We start from the raw sequence: 23,336 nt of genomic DNA, 5'->3' as shown, positions 1-23,336 counted from the left end.
GTTAATAAAAAAGTTAATAATAATAATTAGAATCTTGTATAAATACGTTGTTTCAGATAATTATTGTAAAATGATAATATAATGTAAGTTTATAGTAATATTTTAAATGCAATATAATAATTATTCAAAAGGAATGCTATACACCTACGATTCAATTCCATTTTAAAAAGTCTAAAAGTCAAGGCCAAACATTTACATAATTTATTTTGAAAAATTGCTTCACCTTGTGTGCATAATTTTTTTTTTTTTTTTTTTTTGTGAGATTCATATCTCAAAACCCACACCTCAAATAGACACACAGTTCTGTTTTATCGGTCTCTTTTCATAGTTTTTTTTTGTTTGTTTTTTGTAAAATCTGACACATGCACACGTGTGTGTGTGTATATATATAAAAAAAAATCATATGTGACAATAATAATAAAATTATGTACAAACACTGAGTGCTTTGTGCAAATGTGTACATGTGTACAGATTATGATGTGCTAATAAATGATACACAAGTGATGTGCACAAAACATACATCTTACATGATTATGAACATAAGTAAAACAATCATTTAAAGAAAAACAGCTAATTTGTCCCAGTGTAAATGAAAACAGACTGATAGTATCAGCATTACAATGATATAGGTGAATGTGTCAAAATTTCCCTTTGTTACTTTTATTAATTCTAGATAACATTTAACCCAAATTCTGTATTCACTGTCCCTTATAAATACCTGCATCTCAACCAACATTAAGTATATTTGAACAAATACAATGGCTGCATAGCTTCATAAATTAAGAGTGAAACTAGTTATTACTGCTGTGATTGGTTTGTTGCAATCAAAATGATGGGTTAATCACTTTTATACATCTCACAGATACTTGTGTATGTGTATGTGTGTGTATGTATGTGTATGTGCGTGCGTGTATATCAGTAAGAGCATTTTCGAAACATTATGGTGCATATTGTTGCATACCTGTTGTTGCCTTGTAGACATTGGGGATTGAGAATTTTCAAATATAGTGGCAACCTTACTGCATTATATTTTGTATAGGAATAGTTTGGAAAATAACCAAAGGCAAAATTTAGGCTTCAAGTACTTGCCAGATATTTTAAAGAATTTGGTACCAGCTCAAAAATGTATTCATTTCCAATCATCTAAAAGGCACGGCACATTTTAATGCACAAATAAAATGGTTATTTTTGATTAAAATTAAATTATTGCCAACATTCCTCATCCAATTGGCCACTCTCGCCTCACAGCAAGAAGGTAGCGGCTTCTCCCCATGTTCCAACCCAAACCATTCACAAACTGTAGTTCTTCATCCAAGGTAGACCTAAGCAAGCTTAATTCAAGATCTGGAAAATGGTCCACCAGCGCTGCCCTCTGCTCCTGAGGAGATGCCCTAGCACATTGAAAGATGCAGAGGATACATTTCTCTACAGGGGACAAGAAAGTGTACCTTAACCTTAATTTACTGAATAGTGAATACAAGAGTCTAGCAAAGCCTCTACAATAAGCGTATTTTCACCAGTAAAAATCTTAATGAAGTGCATCAGGAGAAGGACTATGTTGTATACCCAAAAGCAAAACCTGCACGCATCTTTTTCTGTGCCTATCCTCACAAACGCAGAAAGTTACATAATAATAACAAAAAGGCACCACAAAACAATCAGAAAGCACTCAAATTGGAGAGCACAGTTTTGATATTCATACAGAACAAAGGTACAGGTCTCGACCCTCTGGCACCAAATTACACATGAAAGGCAGTTGGCATTTTCAGAACCCATTACAGTTTTCACCATAAACTGAACATACACATTGATTGTCCCTCATAGCCCCAGTTAAAGCGATATCTAAAGTGCCTATCTGCTTCTGATTGTTCACTTATATCACTGAATAGTCCCTTTCGATTCAAATTGTGCTTGTGAGTGCATGTTCTGTCACTCAATAAAATGATCCCATCTAGGAAAAAAGTGGTTGGGGAATTTCTGTGCAACACCTGTGCTTCAATGTACTTTTGGCTAAAAACAATCTTTAATCTGTGCAGTTGTCCATAAAGCATGTCTCTTTTTAATAAGTTGCATGAAGGAATACTGAGTTGAGCATCATATCACGCACAATACACACATTAATACTGCTTTATGTGATTCCCTCTTTCCTCCCATAGTTCCCTGCTCAGCTCAGCACTACACTGGCTCTAATAGTTTCTGCAATTATTTTCCCATAAGGTGAAAAGTACTTTGATCATCTCAAACAATATATGGCACCATTATATACATTTTCTTTAAGAAATACTTGCATTTAAAATAAAACCATGACTAAGAAACCACAGCATACTCTGTAGCCTGCCTCATGAAAAAAATCATGATCTTTAGTTCAATATCTATATTCACTGTTTAAGTCCAGAAGGCACTTGATATTAAAACCTTAAAAATGCAAAATGGCTCCCCTTTCCTCCAAAATTTGCTGTGCTCAACACAGGTCTATTGCAATTCAGCATTGCTTCAAAAAGCTTTTTACAGAGTTTTCTTATGGACCTGCTCCTGCCACTATTCTCTGTCTGTGCCGAAGACATTGTGCCAGTGAGGGACAACCTGCTCACAGCTGCAGATTTTAAAGGGGATCAGCATTCATGTGGAAAAAGGCAAGTCCATCAAAGACGGGCGTAAAACTCCTCATTAAGTTTAGTTAGCTCATTGACCTCGCCCTCTTCTTCATCCTCCTGTTGCAGCTTTGCAGAAGGACCTGTATCCTGTTGTGATGGCAGTTCTGTTGCACTAGATTCTATGTCTAGTCCAGAATTAGAAGTCTCAGTTTCAGCGGATTGTTTAAGAAGCTGTGAAGGGTCCCTATATCCTTCATCCCTCCACTCTGTGGGTTTATCTAGGACTGGTTCAGGCCTTTCACTTAAATGTGGGAGTGGACAAACTGATGAAGATGGAGGTGATGTGATTTTTGAAGACGCACATGACGGTTCAGGGCTGACATACATTCCAGATATATGTTGGCACAGTGTCTCCCCACTTTTGGGGTAGAGAAAGGTCCTCATTTGTCCTTTGCCTTTAACATTCACAGTGCCTCTGTAGTCAAACTCTAGGCCCATTGAACTGAGTATAGCATGGCTCTCCTCGCTCACCTGCACACGACACTCCACTCCTGTGGAGTCCATACGGCTGGCGATGTTGACAGTGTCTCCCCAGATATCATATAAAAGTTTTGTGGTGCCAATCACACCTGCTGTGAGTGGCCCGTGGTTGTATCCAATGCGGAGTTTAAACCCAAACCCCAACATGTTTTTGTTGAAGTCATCCAGGACTTTGATCATCTCAATGGCAAAACTGAAGAGTGCCATCAGATGACTGTGGGGAGAATCATCTTCATTTTCAGCCATCTGTCGAACATTCAGGCCTGATGCTGCCATGTAGGTAGCACCAATAGTTTTGATCTTTTCTACACTTTTAAATTCAGGTCTGTGAGAAGCTCATCAAAGTCTCCTATTAGCTCATTAAGAACGCGGTAGCAACTCTTTCCACCTTCATAGCTTTCTTCATAGAACTCACTAAAGTTCACAATACTTGCAAATATCACTCCTACACTGTCATGGTTCTTGGAATAACTCTGAGTGACCTGTTGACAAATAAATACAAGATAAATGCAATTATAATACATATACATAATAATTGACCATAAATGATCAAATGTGAAAGGAGACATCAACAATTCACAACCTTAAGCTGGTCAGCGACATGAATGGGGATAATGTTTCCCAATAGCCACTCGGCCTGGTCTCTCAACGTTTGAATTTGCAGCGATGTTTGTCTGCTTCGAGGTTCCCATGTGTAATGCAGGCGGTAGCTAACCTCAAACTCTCGATTGAGGAACCAAACCAAAAGGAGCAGGAGAAAGAAGGCCAGAACTGTCTCGTGGACAAGAGAAAGCCAGGGGATTAAAGGTAAGATCTGGATCTGCTGCTGGAGTCACGAAGGCCAAACCGCCATTGCTTGTGGACAAATTAAGTCTGGGAGGCAAACAAGAAAGAAAATGTATGATGAGCAAATCCATGCACCGAGCTACGAGTAAAGATCCACGTCATACACAGTACTATCAAAACTCTGCCAAAAATATTGGAACAATGGTTTTGTGCTCATTCAAAAAGTAATCAGAAAATCTAAAAGAAGAAATCTATAATGCAATCCACCCACAAACAAGCTCTGTTTCCACACAAACACTTACCCATGATCTGTCAAGCTGCTATTACTGGAGCTGAAAGAAAAAAAAGGAGAAGAATAACTTCACAAATGTAAATCATCTTATTTACAAATCTTACTTACATAATACAATACTCAAGTTTATATTTTATCAACTATTCTACCGTTTGTATATAGTCATAATAATACAAAAATAAACTAACTTATGTAACCATGATGTAATAATGTATAGACATTAACCTGTGCAATGAGCCATATACCAACACAGGAGGGCGACCCCTGTGACAGTGGCCAGAACAGAGCGCATCCAGAAACTCAGCTGGCAGAAATTACAGAACTGAATGATGGCCAGGATGGTGGCACAGCACAAGAAAGATGATCACCTAGACAAGACAGATATAATAGTCAATACATCGTACTATAAACATCACCTTCATTCACAAATGCTCTAAACGCTCTAAAAGAGAATAGAATTAGAGGTTTATATGCACTCCAAAAATCTCATCATTATCTGATTTTTGGATTTATAATTGAATGTTATGTAAACAGTTATATGAGCAATCTTCTCTCTGAGTGTTCTAAAAAGGGCAGGTCTTAAAGAAAATATTGCAAAAGGGCAAACTAATATGGCAAAGCCAAAAATGAAAGAGAAAATATTGAAGATAGAAATTATTGAGCTATTTTAACATTGTACTGAATCAGTTACTCTAAATTTCCATAATGAATCATCTGGTGTAAATATAGATGATTAGATTTCTTTTGTGTTATTAAACACAAAAATATTACATCTAATTATTGGGATATCTGATTGTTGTAGTCATCATATTTTTACTGGCCATGTAAATGTACTCAGCGACTCTACCACGACAGCAACATGAATGGCTTCTTAACTGTTTGTCCAACAATTAATATTCATCTTTATCTCTACTTTAGACATTAATCCAAGAGGATTGGTAATGCAACGATGAAGGTGGGAAAATATGGAAGGAATGTTCTTAAAAACAGTAGAATAAAACCGACCTGCTGCAGACAGCTATTGGATCAGAACTTGCTGGGAAAATATTACATGTTCATAAAATGTGTAACATTAGAGACTGCCCTGAAGCTCATCACTGTACAAGCCTTATATCAGTTAACATGCTCATCTATAGGCAGCTCGAATCAGACCACTGCAGTCTCAGGTTCAAAATTATACTCCACTTATATTACAGTGGGTACGGAAAGTATTCAGACCCCTTTACATTTTTCACTCTTTGTTATATTGCAGCCACTTGCTAAAATCATGTAAGTTCATTTTTCCTCATTAATGTACACACAGCACCCCATATTGACAGAGAAACACAAAACTTTTGACATTTTGCAGAATTATTAAAAAGGAAAAACTGAAATATCACACGGCGAAAAGTATTCAGACCCTTTGCTCTGTATTTAGTAGAAGCACACTTTTGAGCTAATACAGCCATGAGTCTTTTTGGGAATGATGCAAGTTTTTCACACCTGGATTTAGGTATCCTCTGTCATTTCTCCTTACAGAATCTCTCCAGTTCTGTCAGGTTGGATGATGAACGTTGGTGGACAGCCATTTTCAGGTCTCTCTCCAGAGATGCTCAATTGGGTTTAAATCAGGGCTCTGGATGGGCCATTCAAGACACGGAGTTGTCCTGAAGCCACTCTTTCATAATTTTAGCTGTGTGCTTGGGGTCTTTGAGCACTCTGGAGAAGGTTTTCATCCAGAATATCCCTGTACTTGGCCGCATTCATCGTCCTGTCCCTGCAGCTCGAAAACACCCCCACAGCATGATGCTGCCAGCACCATGCTTCACTGTTGGGACTGTATTGGACAGGTGATGAGCAGTGCCTGGTTTTTCTCCACACATACCAAATTAAGGCCAAAAAGCTCTATCTTCGTCTCAACAGACCAGAGAATCTTTTTAGCAACTCCATGCAGGCTTTCATGTGTCTTGCAATGAGAAGAGGCTTCCATCAGGCCACTCTGCCATAAAGCCCGACTCGTGGAGGGCTGCAGTGATGGTTGACTTTTTAGAACTTTCTCCCATCTCCTGACTGCATCTCTAGAGCTCAGCTACAGAGATCTTTGGGTTCTTCTTTACCTCTCTCCCCAAGGTTCTTCTCCCTGGATTGCTCAGTTTGGCAAAATGGCCAGCTCTAGGAAGGGTTCTAGCTGTCTCAAACATCTTCCATTTAAGGATTATGAGACCACTGTGCTCTTAGGAATCTTAAGTGCACCATATATATTTTTTTTTTTACCTTGGCCAGATCTGTGCCTTGCCACAATTTTGTCTCTGAGCTCTTCAGGCAGTTCCTTTGACCTCATGATTCTCATTTGCTCTGACATCCACTGTGAGCTGTAAGGTCTTATATAGACAGGTGTGTGGCCTTAAGTCCAATTAGTATAATCAAACACAGCTGAACTCTGATGAAGGTGTAGAACCATCTAAAGGATGATCAGAAGAAATGGACAGTACCCAAGTTAAATATATGAGGGTCACAGCAAAGGGTCTGAATACTTATGGCAACGTAATATTTCAGTTTTTCTTTTGTAATAAATCTGAAAAACATCAACAATTTCATGTTTCTCTATGAATATGGGGTGCTGTATGTACATTAATGAGGAAAAAATGAACTTAAATGATTTTAGCAAATGGCTGCAATATAACAAAGAGTAAAAATTTAAGGGTGTCTGAATACTTTCCGTAACCACTGTACAAAATGCAAGATGCAGTTTGAGGACTTTGCACTAAACAGCAAGCTTAGTTAAATTAACCACTATTGGTGGTTTTCAGATTCTAGAAGAGCTAATGATTATATTGTGCTTTGCCCTGATATATCTAAAAAGGTAAATTCACAAATGTTCAACCTGATGCTTATGGTTTAACAACTGCCCCTCAGCTGCTTTAAATTTATACCGTCCTTTAGAATATTGTGGTGTCATCTGACAGTGGAGGATTATAGACCCTTAATGATTTAAAAAAACTACTTCCCTTCATCAATTGTAAGCCTCTATGGTTTGGTATGGTATGGTATGCTTTTATTTGAACAGGGACAGTGCACGACATTACATTGACCTTAAAAAAACAGGAAAGATGTATGGTACCAGGTTATAGCTAAAGTACTCGTTTCTACCTGTAGTTCCTGGACAGGCTGATGTTTAGTAAACATTTTCCACTAAAAAAGCCTGTGTATGTTTGAGACCATTTGTAACAGTTTGTTGCCTGAGTAACTGGAGAATTACATAGAAATTCAAATAGTCTTTTTTAAGTTTCAGAATATTTTACCTAATCACGGTAAGTGTGGTGTGTTTTGGACATCTGTACCTGTAGCGGGAGTTGGAGTGTGAAGTGAGACAGGACAGAGACTGCAGGAAGTGAAACCAGCACAGCTCCCACCACATGCCGGGGGACCCACCCGCTGACAGCGAGGAGCAGGGAGCGGGTGCAGTTCGCCACCTCCTGCAGGTGGAACGCCATGCTGCACACAACAAGACAAGGATTTTGTTTACTAGTTCACTTGGTAAGCCCACTGGGTAATGCAGCTAGTATTACTTAAATCATAATTAATATCCATGCATAAAGTATATTAGCAATTGAAAATGGTATCCTTTGATTTGAATTCAAATAGTCTAGTTTGCATCTACTTTAAAGAAAAAAAAACAGGTGACTCCAAGAAAAACTTGGGGGAAAAAAAAGTGGGGGACTTGACCCCAATATTGAAAATCACTGCTGCATACATAAAGTTGTAATAGTAAAAGAAAAATTCAGTTCTGTTACCCCCAATCTGACCACAACAAAACATCTTCACTCTAAAACTTTTGTCCAGTTAACAGAATTGAATATTTCTTTTGTTATGGATTACACTTGGACGATGGAGGGATTACACAGATAATGTTGCAATGCAATTGAATATATAGACAAAAGAAACCTAAGACATTGTGCATTATTTAGAGATAAAGTCACTCAGGTTGTGGTCTCACCGTATAGACAGCACCAGAGAGAGGAGCTCCAACAGTCCAGCCAGAGGGGTGAGGGCGAGTGCCGCAGGAGCGGGAGGGCCCTTGGTGACCAGAGCTGGCAGGAAGCAGGCCAGGGTCAGGGCAAGGAAAAAGAAACAGCTCAAGAGCACATCCAGGAATGAGCTGAAGGTAGAGCTGGCAAAGGTCTGCACCCGGACCTTGTTTTTCACCTGATGGAGAAAAAACCTGATGTCAAATATAATTGCATTTATAGCTCTTTCCTCAAACAATAAATAAATTCAAACCATCAAAATGGCTTCATGCAGTAGTTGTAATAATTATTTTTATAATTATTTAAAAAGTTTGTCATTGTTAGGCTGAACATGTTGTAACTGTACTAGCAAAAGTCTAACAGTAGAGGGCTGCAAGGCTACAATATCACCAGAGGCACTAAGGTCTTATATAGAACAGTGTTTGTGTACCTCCTTTTGGTAGCTGCTCCGGTAAGCTGTCTCCAAGGGTTTCTCAAGAAAGTTGAGACTGATCTTGTTGATTGGAGGTTTAAAAAAATAGTCTTTCATCAGGCTGATCAAAAAAACAAATGTTTGCATTAGAAATATACAAATGAAAGTACAATGCACTTTAACATTTTTTTGTGAATCAAATTACTATAAATGTAATATAATAAAGATTATTTTAAAATCATTTAAATTATTTCCATAAGGACATGTTTTTCTGCAGTTTTCATAAATACAACCAGCCCTAATGGAAGCATAATAACCTAAATAATGTAATTATCATTTGAAACTACTCATTTAGTCTTATACTTGTCCTCTCTGATGACATCCACAAAGTGAGCATCACTCTTCTCTCTGAAATTTTTAGCACGCAGTTGGATGAGTGCAGAGTGGTCCATCCCGGTCCCAGTGGCCCCCGGCCCAGCAGCCATGCCCAGACTGGTGCCTGTCCCAGTGCTGGAGCTGGTCTTCTTCTCCTTCTCCTGCAGCATGTCACCCAGAGAGCTCTGACTTGCTCGCACCGCGTCCTCCAGTGGTGGGCTCAAGAGGCCATTGACTGCTCTGGGGTTGTGACTTTGGGGAAACTTTGGGTTACACAGAAAAAAAACACTATAAAAATAGAAAATAATACATACAAATAGGAATAATGCATAAAAAATAAAACATAAATAAATATACATTTTAAAATAATAAAAAGAAGTCAATATGTAAAAAGTTAAATTCTATTTACTTTAGAAGTGGAGGTCTTATGGTCTTCCTTGCCACCATTCTGTACAGCAACCTCATCACACTGATCTGCTGCAGTGGACAGAACAACACTCCGGGATACATGCTGAGGAGAGAAGGGCAACAAGTAGAATATGTAAATGACCTAAGGCAGCTTTTTTGTAGAATTGAAGCAAGGCAAAGAGACAATGAGATGTTCACAGAAGTAAATACTCAAAATGACTTACTCCAGTCCTGTCAGATAGTTGATGCAGCGCTAATGGATCAGCGGCCTGTGCTCCAGGAATGATGTCAGGAGCATGGCACTGAGGACGGGACAGCAAGTTAAAACCAGCAAAGTCCCCACTGGACAAGCCCACTTGAGAACATCCACACTGCATTTCATGCTCCAACTTCCTCCCTGAGATCAGATATGTCTTTAGACCTACAAAAACAGACAAAAGACACATCAGTATTAGATATGATAAATGACCTTAAACATGTTGAGGTCTTTTCTGTAAAAGACTTAACAAGAGCCAAACAGTGAAGTGTGTTTGTTTCAGCCCAGTCATTCGTTGCTTCACACACACCAACACAGAAGTGGTAATGCAATGCTGGCTGTTTGGCCCACTGTCTGTTTGCACATCAGCCCAGTATGTTCACACTGGTGTGGGGCCAACAAGGAAATTCACAAACACTGGATTAGAGCTGTGGCCCTTTGCCAGCTGCTATCAGCCTGTCTAAACACTCACTCACCTGGCTAACAGGCCACACTGTTTAAACAGCTAAAAGTGCTAACCTTAGCACAACCATCACTTAAAGACAACACAAAGCAATGTCAGATTGTCTGGTCAAAAGGGTCAGTCAAATTCTAAAATGTTTAGGTATAATTTGTATCCTAAATAGGTGGGCTGTTCCATATTGTATATAAAATATAAAAACATCAAAATGCTACGTGTTTCAAAAATAATAGTTTTTTACATAAAAGATGTTTATCTACATTGCAGATTAGATTGTGAATATTCTACCACAAACTGAATGAAGTGAGCTAGTGAGCTTAGTGGGCTACGTGAGTAACGTCACCCATAGTGTGAAGCTCATCGAGGCTGCAGTTATAGGGGCAAATTTGGAGCCAAGTTGAATATAAGGAATTCTGACCACGAGTATCATAGCAACCAAAGAGCTAATCCAGAGTGAGGCTGGCTAAGGTAACGCCCCTTTCTACCACTGCTGGTTTAGCAGGGAGCTTGCAACGCTGTTAATCAAATCTGTTGCTAATGTTAACACGAGTGACCTCGGGGAAAGAAGATGCCTGACTGAGTAACGGACAAAACAGCAAAATAAAAATACCATGATCATGTAGAGCAGGCTAATACGAACAATTTAAGACCACAATGACGAGCCTAACAGCAGCAGTTACAAAGAAGGGCCACAGTTTTCCAATGTAAAGTGAAGCAATGGAGTCGGTGTGCACCCATGCTCACTTTCTATTTGGAACGCAGTGGCTAGCAGGTTAGCTATGTCCATTTATACATACGGTCTATGTTGCAGATCCATGGTGAATTAAACCTACAGTATAGTGAGTGAAAACATGAGATGTGTTCTTCCTGCATTCACAGTCAGCATGCGGCTGAACAAGGAGAAGATGAACGGAGAAGGAGGAAATGGAGGATACATGGCAAAGAGGTGGAAGAGAGCTCTGAAGGTCACAGGGTTTAGCATACCTCACATAACCCACATTCCTCCTCCACTTCCATTTTAGCTTTCTAACTTTATCTACACACCATGTTCTGATTCTCAAACAGGCCTTCAGTAGTGGCCTCAAGGTAGATGCATGTATAACAAATAAGTGAGACGCTATTAGTTCATTTGGTTGGCAAGTTTTATGACATGTTGAAAGAGACAACAGTTCATGAATAATAAAGGATATATAAAAACTCCAAGCACTATCTTCACTGCATTTATTCAAGGTGGTCCCTGAATGCCACAGCAGTATATGTATGCTTATTGATCTCTCTAAAGACTGCATTTTCAGATAACCACTGACACTAGCACTCAAAAGCCAACTGCACAGCTCAGTGGTTTTATTGATTTATATGACAATCTGGCCAGAGCTGGACAATTCAGCTAAGGACAATCGCTACAACAACTACAACTAATATAACATACTACTTCTAAAATGACTCATTCATGTTATTCAGAGAGAAAAAAATAGATATTAATGTCTGTCAATATTGCCCACCACACCCCTAAGTACTACTACAACAACTACAGTTGTTATACTACGACATACTTCTACTCACTGGTGGAATGTAACAAAGTAAAAGTAGTAAAGCACTATACTAAAGTACAAATGTTACGACCCAGCTTGGCTAGTGTCAGGAAGCTAACAAAAACCAACATGGAAAAATGGTAAAACAAAGAAGTAATTTAATGAACGGGATTGTAAAAGTCAAAGAAACAAAAAGGTCTAAAATATTTATGTAATTGCAGAAACAGAATAAGATAAACAAAGAAACCAAAAATAACAAGTTTAACAAATAAAACACTTTGTGTCATGTAGACCTATTAAAAACAAGTGACAAAATAAGAGACACTTAACACAAAAGCAAACCACGAGTGTCCCAAAATAAACACCAGTCACATAAACCTACAAACAGACTCGAGTGACAAAATAACAAGACACACAAAAACATAACTAAACTAGTGTCTCACACACACAAAGTTAGACACAGACAATCGAGTGACTAATGAACTAAATGGGACACAGACAAAATGGCAAATTGGCCACAAAGGTCAGCGGCCCTGAACAGGTGTGCTGAACCTCGACTGCAGGTGAGCCACAGGATTGGCCAGGTGGGAAAACACCAGCGAGAGCTCACACAGCCAGGAATTCATCAGGGAAGTGGGACAGATTCAATCACACACTAAATATAACAGATAGATACTAACGCAAATACAAATAAAAACAGAAAAAAAACAATCAAATCAGTTGTTTCTGTTGAACAAAATTCAGCAGAAATCTTAATCAAAATCACTACATTTGAAGCTTTATTCTATCACAAAATCTTCAAGAAATACTTACTTTTTACTCTTATACATTTTTAACAGATACTTTAATAGTCTAAGTAAAAGTATCACATGAAAAAAAAAAATTATTTTTTTTGCTCCAGTATCTGTACTTATACCTAAATAACAAAATGGAGCACTTCTTCCTGCACTGCTTCAATTCCCAAAACCTACACACAATACTGTAAAAAGGTACTGTTCTTTTATTTCACTACATTTAAAGTGAAAAGAAAATTTCCTTGTTTCGGGAATGACTGGATTTAAGACACTTTTGAGTTCAAAGGTCAAATCTGGGTAAATGGTTTATCGCGCAGCTCCTCATATCCACGCTATAATCACATTTGAACTCAACAGATGCCCTTTCATTATATGCATTTCCGGTGACTCATTGAGTGTATGATAGAACTACTAATACTCCCACATGACAAACATCTTATCAAAAAATCTTATGAAAAAGAAAGAATGAATGAGGATGGAGAGGAAGAACAGGAAGTGTGGGACGGGGCTGCTACATTCCTCATATATATCCAAGAAGCAGACACACTGGATATTAAAGGACATTAAACATAATAATTGTATAATATGTGTTGAAATGAAAACTTTTAACTTTTTTACAACCATCAAAATCCATCTACTAATATGCTTTCTACCACTTCATAATGATCACCTGTTGTTAATGCTACGAGTACTTTATTTACTTAAATCTTTATTACTTCCCAACCTCTACCATTGATAAAAAGAGACAAATTCATATAAAATTCATATTACTGAAATTCTCCATCTGTTCCATTCAGTGTCATGTTTTCAAGAGCATTTATTTTAACCAAAAGTGTTTCATGTAGTAATACAAAACAAATGAGACGCTTCATATCAAAGTCCACATGCCACATCCTCCGTGTAGAGAACGCTCTGCTTTCCAGGCGTGGCACTAGTGGCATTGATAAGCTCAATCAAAAGCACTGCAGAAAACCTCTTTACCCTGTCCTCACATAACTGACTTAATTATGGACAAAGGTTAGTGTATGCTAGCACGGTGAAAGGTTTAAGTAAGACAATACAGCAAAACAAAATAAACCCAAAAGTCAATGAGAGACTTACTTCATGTTTTAAATCTGCTATCTATTTAGCAAGGAAACTTACCTTAAGTGCCATGATAATATTACACTTTTAATTTATCAATGCAATCCAGGCACACAGCCCTTGCATTTTATATGTCAGCTCATAAGACTCAGAGACAAGAGACAACCTCGGGCTCATTCTCTGAGAATGTCTGGGGACAGTTTTAGATTAAAAATGACATTTAAGAGAATGTCCAGAGGACATTCCCATCAGACACTGCACTTCCTCACAGATGACCTTTGAACTCCAGGTGGCTGGCTCTCCAACCTGATCAAGGCTATTCAGTGACTAAGGCAGTAATGCATGTGTGAAGTATTTCTATCAAAATGTATGAAGAAAATTATACTTCTGATTACTGAGAATGGTAATGTGTGTGTGTGTGTGTGGGGGGGGTGTATATATATATATATATATATATATATATATATATATATATACACATATAACATACATATTTTACAAGTTTTTCAGTTCTAACATACAATTTCTCAGCCATGTTTCTCAGCCATCTGACTAACTGTTGTTAACTTTCATCATCTACTTTCCTTTAACTGACTCTTGTAGTTTTCTCGTCTGCCAGCAGTAGGTCTTGAGAACAGGCCTGTGCAGGACCAGATGCCTCCATATTTGGACACACTGATAGAGACCAGGGATGAGACTCCCATACAATCCTCCTTTAACTACCCCACCCCCTCATCTGCCCCGGGACACTGTCCATCCCTTACAAATTATTTTACTGTTCTCTCTGCCTCCCTTTACAATCACTCTAAGGGTATTTGGTCATGCATTTTTAAGCTGAGAAATTTTAGAGAAATAAAAACAGGTCTAGATGATGATAAACTTCAAAAAGCTCTTCTCAACAAACTGAATAAAAATATTAGGATTATTTGTTAAGTTTCTGGACGTATGCAACGTATTTGTGACGCAATAACACTGCTGCTGCGTCACTCCTATAAACAAACACACAGCTTCAGCTGTAAAAGGATTTTTTCTGTCTGACTGCAAAAGGGCCTTTGATACGATACAAATGCTTTTTTGGCAACAGAGCAATATTTATCCAGGTGCAATATGAGAAGACTAAAGAATGATCATGAACCTGATTTGTAACAAAAGACAGGAAGCAAATATGAAACTGAATCAACCTTTAAAGACTGCTCTTCTCTTCAGCGTTTAACTTTTTAAGGAATTGAACCCTTTTACAGTTATTATTTTAATACTGTACATGTACTGTAGTACTCCTCCCTCATGGCCTTATATAGAGTGTGGGAAATCCTTGGGAAAGGGTCAGGGCCAGAAAATATGCTGCTCTCCCTCCTTCTCGTCTTCTGTGCCTTGTCACACAACTCTCTCTTTCATGGACCACCAGGGACCAGTGCTTTACAAGCTGTTTGTGGTGAGGGCCTGCTGCGCTTAGAGAGACCAAAGCTAAGTCTTGTACTTAAATATGATGTTAGTCTGCTATTATCATCCATATGTATCATTCATACATTCATATAGTATAACCATAATAATAATAATAAACATAACTGTATAATAATAAAATTATATTACACTGCAGTGTTTGTGTGAAGCCGAAATGTGTGGAGAAGACTAAATGTGTCACAAAACAATCTTCAAAGTGCCCTTGATTTAGCCACGGCCACTGCCTTTATTATGGCAACAATGGCCTTAAATTAGAACTCCTATATTTTGATAACGGTCCTATTTTTACAGTATGTGATGAGTGTTCAACAAAAACAAAACAGTTCACCTGGTCAGTGAGGTTTATTTTTAATCGATTTCCCATATATTAAGAAGGGTGAGAAATGTTTGGATTAAGTCAATAACGATAATCAAAGGGCATTACGGCGTCCCATCAGACATGTATATGAACAGTGAACAATAGCACTGTGATACACCTAATATTCTGTGTTTGCATATCTCCAAAACAACAATAACTAAATTATCCACAGATCTCCCACCTCTCACATAAATAACATCACTTTTGATTTTGCCCCAAGCACTTAATAATTCTATCACCTGTGCTCGGAGCTCTAGATCTATAAAACAGAGCAGGGGAAACTCATGTATTTTTTAACATACTTGAGGCTACGCTCCATTAATTATTCAGTACAGCCGTTTAACACCAAAGCAGCAGCACATAGAGGTTGGCCTATAGGCTGTGATACACAAGTTATTATCGAATAGGCCTGTCACTGTAACAAATATTGAAGTATGATATATTGCTGTGAAAAATATAGATGATAAATGATAATAATGAAACTAATTTATGTCTATATTTTAAATGTATGATATTGATAAAAAGTCAATATATCAATTATCGTGACAGGCCTACCATTAAAGGGAGGAACATTACAAAAGTGTTACCGCAATCATTATGACTATTGTCTCTGTGTTTTATATGTTGCTCAATAGGTCCCGTGAGGTGAACTCAAATATTATATCACAATTTTCTTAGAGAGTGATTATTGATTCACTTTGTCACAATTCATGTACATTTTTAACTTATATAGCAGGCCTGTCAAGATAATGACTAGATAGAGTTTTCGTTCACTACATGACAGATGGAACAATCATTTTTGAGGGTCAGTAGTTATCATGGGGACTTTTTCTTTATCCTAGTGGAGAATATTTTGTTATTTTTCTGTTCTACATTGAGATTTGAGCTTTAGAGAGTTGAACAAATAACTAATTATATACGTTTTTAACAATGTGGTACATTTAGAATATTTTTAGGGGGATAATTCTACTTTAGGGACTTTGTGTTAGTGGCATAGTTTCAATATTGTCATTTATTGTCTGTATTTACGTCAGCAATATAACAAAAGTCATTCCTCAGCTTCTGTTTCTGAGAGCTCACGCTACACTTTGCTTAAATCCACCTGTTACTCACTCAGCATAAAAAAATTAAACATTCTCAAATAATTAAGAGATGTATGAGGAAGTCATGATAAGCAGTAGTAGTACCAGTACAACAAGGAACTGGTAGAACTTAAAGTGAATATCTGTGTTTAAAGACAACCGCTCAACAACAATGTAAGGCAAACATTAGTAGTTCAGACAGATCTACAGACACTGGCCATGCCTGGGCTGGGCTCTGTTATCAGCACCCACCACACACACACACAAAGAACTGTGACTCGACACATTCTTGAGCAACAGAAAAGTCAAACATTTGGTCAAATAGTTGGCAAAAGGGGTGACAAAATACTTGTAGGCAAGACTCAGAGGAACAGTGTTTGTCATCACAGACAGGTATGTGACTCAAGCACAAAGATACTCAGCTACATTTTTGAGTTGTCAATCTGGAACAAACAGATCTACCAGTAACTTGAATTTGGTCATAAAGCAAGAAAATACCCATGTGGTAAGTTGTAAAGTCAAACAAATAAAAGCCTCGCAAAAAAAAGACTAGACAAGAAAGACAGAGGGTTTGATAAAACTGAAAGAAATAGCTTTTGACTTTTTTTTTTTAATTATTAAAATATATAATCACTATTTTTACAGTAGCTTATAACACTGCCCTGCAGTAAATGGGGGAACGCTACAGCCTGGCCAGCCAAAGCAAACACTTTTCCTCTCGTCTGGCTCTGGTACCCTGAACGATTTGCTTTGGAGCTTTTTGGCACGGTTATTTTTGATGGCGGTGTGTGTTTCAATGCTCCGGGCATGGCACTAGTTCCAGTGGCAGGGGTCTGCTATGGGTGCAACCGACGTCACCCAAATATAACGAATGTTTTCTCGATATATAAAAATCTAAATCGTACCTGAATTATACTTTTTAATCTAAAGGCTGATCTCACAAAATGACATTAAGTAATTCCATTTTTTTCAGCATTTTTTTCACTCTGCAATTCAACACCACATTAAGGTTTAGGTATAATTAATGGCTGTAGAGAAATTTGTCCTTTTCATTTGAACGATACTTCAATGCTGCTGGGGCAACCTGCCAGGAGCAATGGGGGGAGTGGCCAATTACAGATTTTGAGCAAGGCTTGGATGATGGGGGAAAGCGGAGTGCCCAGAGGAAATCCATGCAAATCCTGCACAAAAAGGCCTCAGTGCCCGTGGGTCAAATATGGAACCTTCTTGCTGTGAGGCGTGAATGCTAAGAAGTTTCAGAATAGGAATTACTTTGTGTTTATATCTGCTTTGTTTTGTTTTCAACCTGAGTCTATGTTGTCTCTTATCTAATCATCTTGCTCTGCTGTGTAGAACCTCCTTAACTAAAGCGGACCCGGAGCCTGTGCAAGCATGCTTCGGACCCATCAAATGGCCTGGTATGGTTCACTTAAGACAGTGGAAACACTTTCAGAACTAATGGAAACTAGGTCTTTGTGGTAACATATTTGGGTGACAAATCAGACCAAGAGGGTGGAAGGTGTGCATGATCTGTTTGTGTATTTGATCATAGTGTTTAAACATTAAAAGCTAAATCTGATTGCAACCATTACACTAATTGTTGTCTGGCACATTCAGTCACAATTCCACACATACTTGAACGATTAATACGTTTGTCAGAGGTGTGACCGCCTTATACTTGGGTTGTTGTATCAGATCTACAGGGATGAAATAACTTGTGCATCCAGTTTTATAATTTGTGTGTGTGTCACACTCAATTCCCAAAAGTACAATCAGAAAACCTGAAACATGAAGCCTGCAAAATGGAAAACTTGAGTGATCAAATACAGATACATTATTATAATCTAGGACATGTAGTCTTTTTTCAGTTTTACAGTATAATAAAGTGGCGCTAAATTGTAAGTTTCCAAATTACAGTTTAATAAAGTTAAACCCACATAACAGTATGACATTTTCTCATACAGTGACTCTTTAAGTAACTATAGAAAAGCCATATCAAAAAGTTCTTCAATTCATTTCACACCATCTTAAAAAAATATTCTGCTTCCTCAACAAAAAGTAAACTGTTGACCATGACGGCAGCATTTAGAGACCAATGTGAATATGGCCTGACAATACACCAGACCTGCTCCAGTCAGTGTTCACAGGAGAGCTAAGATTAGACGGCCCAACAGGAATTCCCTGTTGGAGAGATTACTGTCAATGATGCAGCTATAAGCCACTGTGAGCGCTCAAAAATATTTCAAACATCCTTGGACATAGTTCCTCTATATATCATGACCCCTTTGTATCTCTTTCATCCTGCTGCCAATGTAACAAACACTTTCTCCATGTAATTCAATCCCCAAAAATACCTGCCTTATGACAGTTAGGTCAGAAAGCCCTTCTCACAACAGCAATGACAACACAAAGAAATGCAAACACAGATATGAACGACCACTTCTCAAATCACGATGCCAGAGACACAGTGTTAGGATTGACATATAACATATTGTGTTTATTAATGTTGAAATACGTTTTGTGCAGTCCTTGCCTTAACTTAAAAAGTGCAATGACATACACCTCAAACTTGCAACTACTGCACATGCACAATTTTTAGCTTCATAAAAGCTACAAACTGCTTTGTGATTTCCAAACAATAAAAAGACAAAGCTTTTTTTTTCCTGGTAATCTAATCTCTTGACCCTGTTTGTCCATTCTTCTGTTGGTAAATAGGTCTGATAGGGATAACTGGTCAGATAACGTTTTAGAGCAATCTGTGGATGCACTGACCCCATTTAACCCTGATGACCAAGTATTCATGCACACTAATGCAATCTTCCATTCTCCATCGCCACATCATTACAGCACATCACAAGAGACAGCAGGTGAATAATTGTAGACCTCATCAAGTATCATTGAGTAAACTGTGCAATGAGTACATTTTTTCAAGCAATATTTGAAAGCTATTAGAAAAAAAGTTCTGTAAAATTACCTAAAAAATATTCCTATAAATGTTTTTGTTCAAAATCACTCTGGATTATCAACAGAATTCAGATCTCTTAATTGCGTGTTTCTTGAGAAGTATACTTAAAACACACAAATATGATCAAAACTAATAACAGCAGAATAACTTACCTTTGAGTTTCTCTACAGCAATCTGGCCAGCTCTTTCCGCCACCCGTCCATCCTCCCTTATGTAGCGGTCATCCAAAAACTTTGCAGTAGCTTCGGACAGGTGAACTTTCCCTGCAACACCCAGCTGCTCCATTAGGTTGGCCAAATTAACGTCATTCGACCACACATCAAACTTGAAGCGCTTTATTCCCAGGATCCCGCACAGTACTGTCCCGGTGTGAACTCCGACCCTCATGTTAACTGTCTCGCACGTCTCCTGGCAGAACTGCTCGATAGCCTGGATCATGCCCAGTCCCATTTCCACACAGCAGTAGGCATGATTTGGTTTGGGGTCGGGACATCCTGCCACACAGTAGTAGCAGTCCCCCAAAGTGCTGATTTTCTCACAGCCCGTTATCTCACAGAGGTGGTCAAAGCGGCCAAACAAATCATTGAGCAGACCCACTAAGGCTGGGGCTGACTTGTTGGCAGACATTTTAGTGAAGCCAACAATATCTGCAAAAAGGATGCTGACTGGCTCCATCCGCTTCATGTTGAAAGGTCTGAATATGATCTGACCTCGTGGTATGGAGGTCTTCTTGCTTTTGTGATTGCTATGGTTTTTGGGGCTTATGGCACTTTGTGCTTGTAATCCTCCAGCACCTCCTGCTCCCCCCACAGACACAGCAGAGGTAGAGCATGCTCCAGAGGAATAGCGCTTGCCTGAGTTTTCTCCGCCCCCACCTTCATCATCGCCCTGTTTCATGAGCTCATCTGCGACCAGTCGGGGCATCACGGAGTGGATCATGCCCTCCTTCAGGACTTTTTCCACCTCCAGGTCCTTCCCGTGCATTATGGCTTGTCCCACTTTGAGGAAGGTGCTCCGAGAACGCACCTCTGACATGATGAAGAGGTGGATGCCAATCACATGCGCGCACAGGTGGAGCAGGGCTTTCCCCGGGCCCAACCAATGAAGTATGTCCTCTTCGGTGTTGTTGTATCCTCTCTGAAGGAAAGGTAACCATCCAAAGGCTTCAAACAGGACAGAGTAGAGGAGCCCCAGGAGCACAGAGGCATAGAGGCGCACATGAAGAACACTGTAGAGCAGCAGCAGTACCTCCATGCAGAGAGAGAACGTGCCAACAGGTGAAATACATGGCATGATCAGAGGCTTGGCTGAATGATAGGATGCATTACCTCCACCTGCCCACTCCAGCTCTGTATAGCCTGCAGTCTGTATTTGGGGAGCTAGAGTCATTGAAAATGTGACTGCAATAAGAAGCAGAGAGGTTTGGCTATAAAGTCGTGTGTACGGCGGGGTGTAGGTGAACACAAACAGGAATACAAGAAGGGCCAGGAAACAGGCAGTTGGGACAAGAAAGGCCACGGGGTGACAACGGTCATGGTTGACCCCAAAATATATGCCCCAGAGGACACAGGACGCTGCCAGGTAAAAAAGGACATATCGAAAACGCCTCTGTGTCTGGGGAAAGCACCTCTCCTGGCATACTTCCTCCAGGATGGGAGAATCAAATTTGGGGTCCCAGCACTGGGCAGCTGACCTCTCAAACAACGGGGGTGTTTCTCTGTGCACTCTGGAGGCAGGGGTGACAGCATGTCTGGAGTCTGCTGAGCTGCAGCTGGAGGAGATGCTGTATTTATGGAGGTTAGGGTTGGTTTTACTCACAGCCTTATTGCCTCCAGCTCCTCTGCTGGCATCTGCCAAGGACTCCTGACCATGCACGTGTGGCGCACTGTTGGTAATCCTCGCAGTCACAGCGCCATCCCCACTGGAGTCGCAGCTCACTTCCGTGCCGTGCCTAAGAAGCTGCCGGTGTTGTTGCAGAGTGGCCATATTGACTGGTGTGACGCGGTAAAGGGGAGGCAGACGATGCGTTAAATATTAATAATATCTTCTGATGGCGCTCCGACACTTACATGACTTGCGTGGGCGCCGTGTGTGCACGTGTGGCACGATGAAAGGAGTAGACAGGTTTGTTGGAACAATCACACTGCATGAATGGCATGCACGGCACAGACGTCTTTGCTACGCACACAGCAGCCTGACCACTCACTCTCATAAGACGCACCGTTCCAGTTTCTTGAGCAGTTCATTATCTGGCCCCGAGTTTGCGTCACTACTCACATTACACGTACCCTTCTCCAAAGAGGCTCTGGTCTGAGCGCGGCGTCTCTCCAGCTGCGGTAAAAACACTGTCATCACTCTTTCTGTCTCCTAAACTCAACATCCTTCTCGGAAAGCCTAGTCTAGGGATGCAACTCAATTTTACGCCCTCATCAAGAAAGTCTTCTTCACTGGAAATGATCTCCTGTATGCAGCACGCGACGTCAGAAAATGTCCAGATGTTTTATCTCCATTAAAGCCTTGATTGCATGGAAAGACAGCGCACAGCGGATCCAGCGACTCATTCAAAGAGCTACAGATGACTGTCAACAGTTGGAGCTGCGCAGCAAGTGACACAAAAGTTGTACTGTCCGTGAGCTCTTGTTAAAGCGTCGCTAAAACACACTAAATTACACTGATGTGAAATACAGTCATGAAAGCAGCATCACAAAGCAATATTTTGTGGAGGTTATGTGCCAAAATTATTTTTGCAGAAATAATCAGATTTGGTTTTGACTTGGAATTGGCCAGCGTGGGCAACAGGGATTGCTTCAAATAACAGTGATGCCGATAACTGTTGAATCTAATCCTTTACAGTTCTTTACCATCTCTGCTCATGCATGGCTCGATGTGTCAAAGACTCCCCGGCAGTATGTCCATGTGCGTATCGCATAAATCCCCGCTTCAAGAGCTCCTGCAAATATTAAAGTCCGCGGTGATCCGGAGTCCAGTCCGAGATCCAGATCATAAAAGGCCTGACAGACAGGCCTATCCCCGCGGATCCAGCCCCGTCCTTTCCTGAACTCCCTCTCCGGATCTCCGGACTGTATTCCCTCTCTGCTTTCCAAAGTGGGGGTCGGGAGAGGTATGTGCTATTCAAAGACGCGCAAGCCAAAAAGAGAAGCGCAAAAAATACCATCCACTGGCCCAAATTAGAGTAGGTTTGCCTCTGCTGGGAGTGTCTGCAACTTGTTGCGCGCAGTTGGCAAAACATAGAGCTATGAGGAACAGCCTTGGTCGGAGCAGGCTGGTCTATAAATAGTGATGATCAAAACTCTTGCAATAACAGCACATAGCGCACCTCAATGGCATTTCATAAACTTTTTTAAACTCCATAAAACTGAAAACAAAACGGGCACAATATGTTTGATTTAGTTAAAAATGGTGGTAAACGACGTGCAAAACGTCACTGCCCCCTCCCCTTTCGTTTCCAAAATCTTCCAAACTTTTTTTCCCAGGCCGTAGGCCTATTTCCTGCGTTCAGAGTAGTTCCAGTTAGGAGGACCTGGTTATTTAGACGCCAAGCTAGATTTCCTCTCTTCTCATTCCCCAAGGAGACAAGTCCTACAGAGTCTCCAGAGAAGAGAAGTAAAATCCATTTGAACGCACCTCTCGGACAGTCGATGCTGTGGGCCTATTATTAAAGATATCTCCAGCACTTTGGCAGTTCCTGTGGTCTTGGCAGCATTAGTTTTTGCTGGCATGTATGAGTCCAACAGACACAAGACTGTGCGCTTTGGCTGTAGTGCGTCCTCTTCCGTCCGCCTCTAGTTAGAGTTTGGGGGAACACATATGAGGAAAAGCCCCTGAGTTTAATGACTGTCCCTCCGTGTTATCCGAGTAAAACGCAGAACCTCCACGACTGGGTCTGCTACCATCGCCGTGCTTCGGTCGG

General features: G+C 39.8%; 1 pseudogene; it reads right to left on the bottom strand.

Annotated features, from left to right (window-relative positions):
* Window positions 1-306: 306 nt before the first annotated feature.
* Window positions 307-23,336, bottom strand: LOC117393451 (adenylate cyclase type 9-like; annotated as a pseudogene).

Source organism: Periophthalmus magnuspinnatus, unplaced genomic scaffold (genome assembly GCF_009829125.3).
Source record: "Periophthalmus magnuspinnatus isolate fPerMag1 unplaced genomic scaffold, fPerMag1.2.pri scaffold_136_arrow_ctg1, whole genome shotgun sequence".
In the NCBI taxonomy this organism is placed as follows: domain Eukaryota; kingdom Metazoa; phylum Chordata; class Actinopteri; order Gobiiformes; family Gobiidae; genus Periophthalmus; species Periophthalmus magnuspinnatus.
This window is presented reverse-complemented; position numbering and strand designations above follow the sequence as displayed.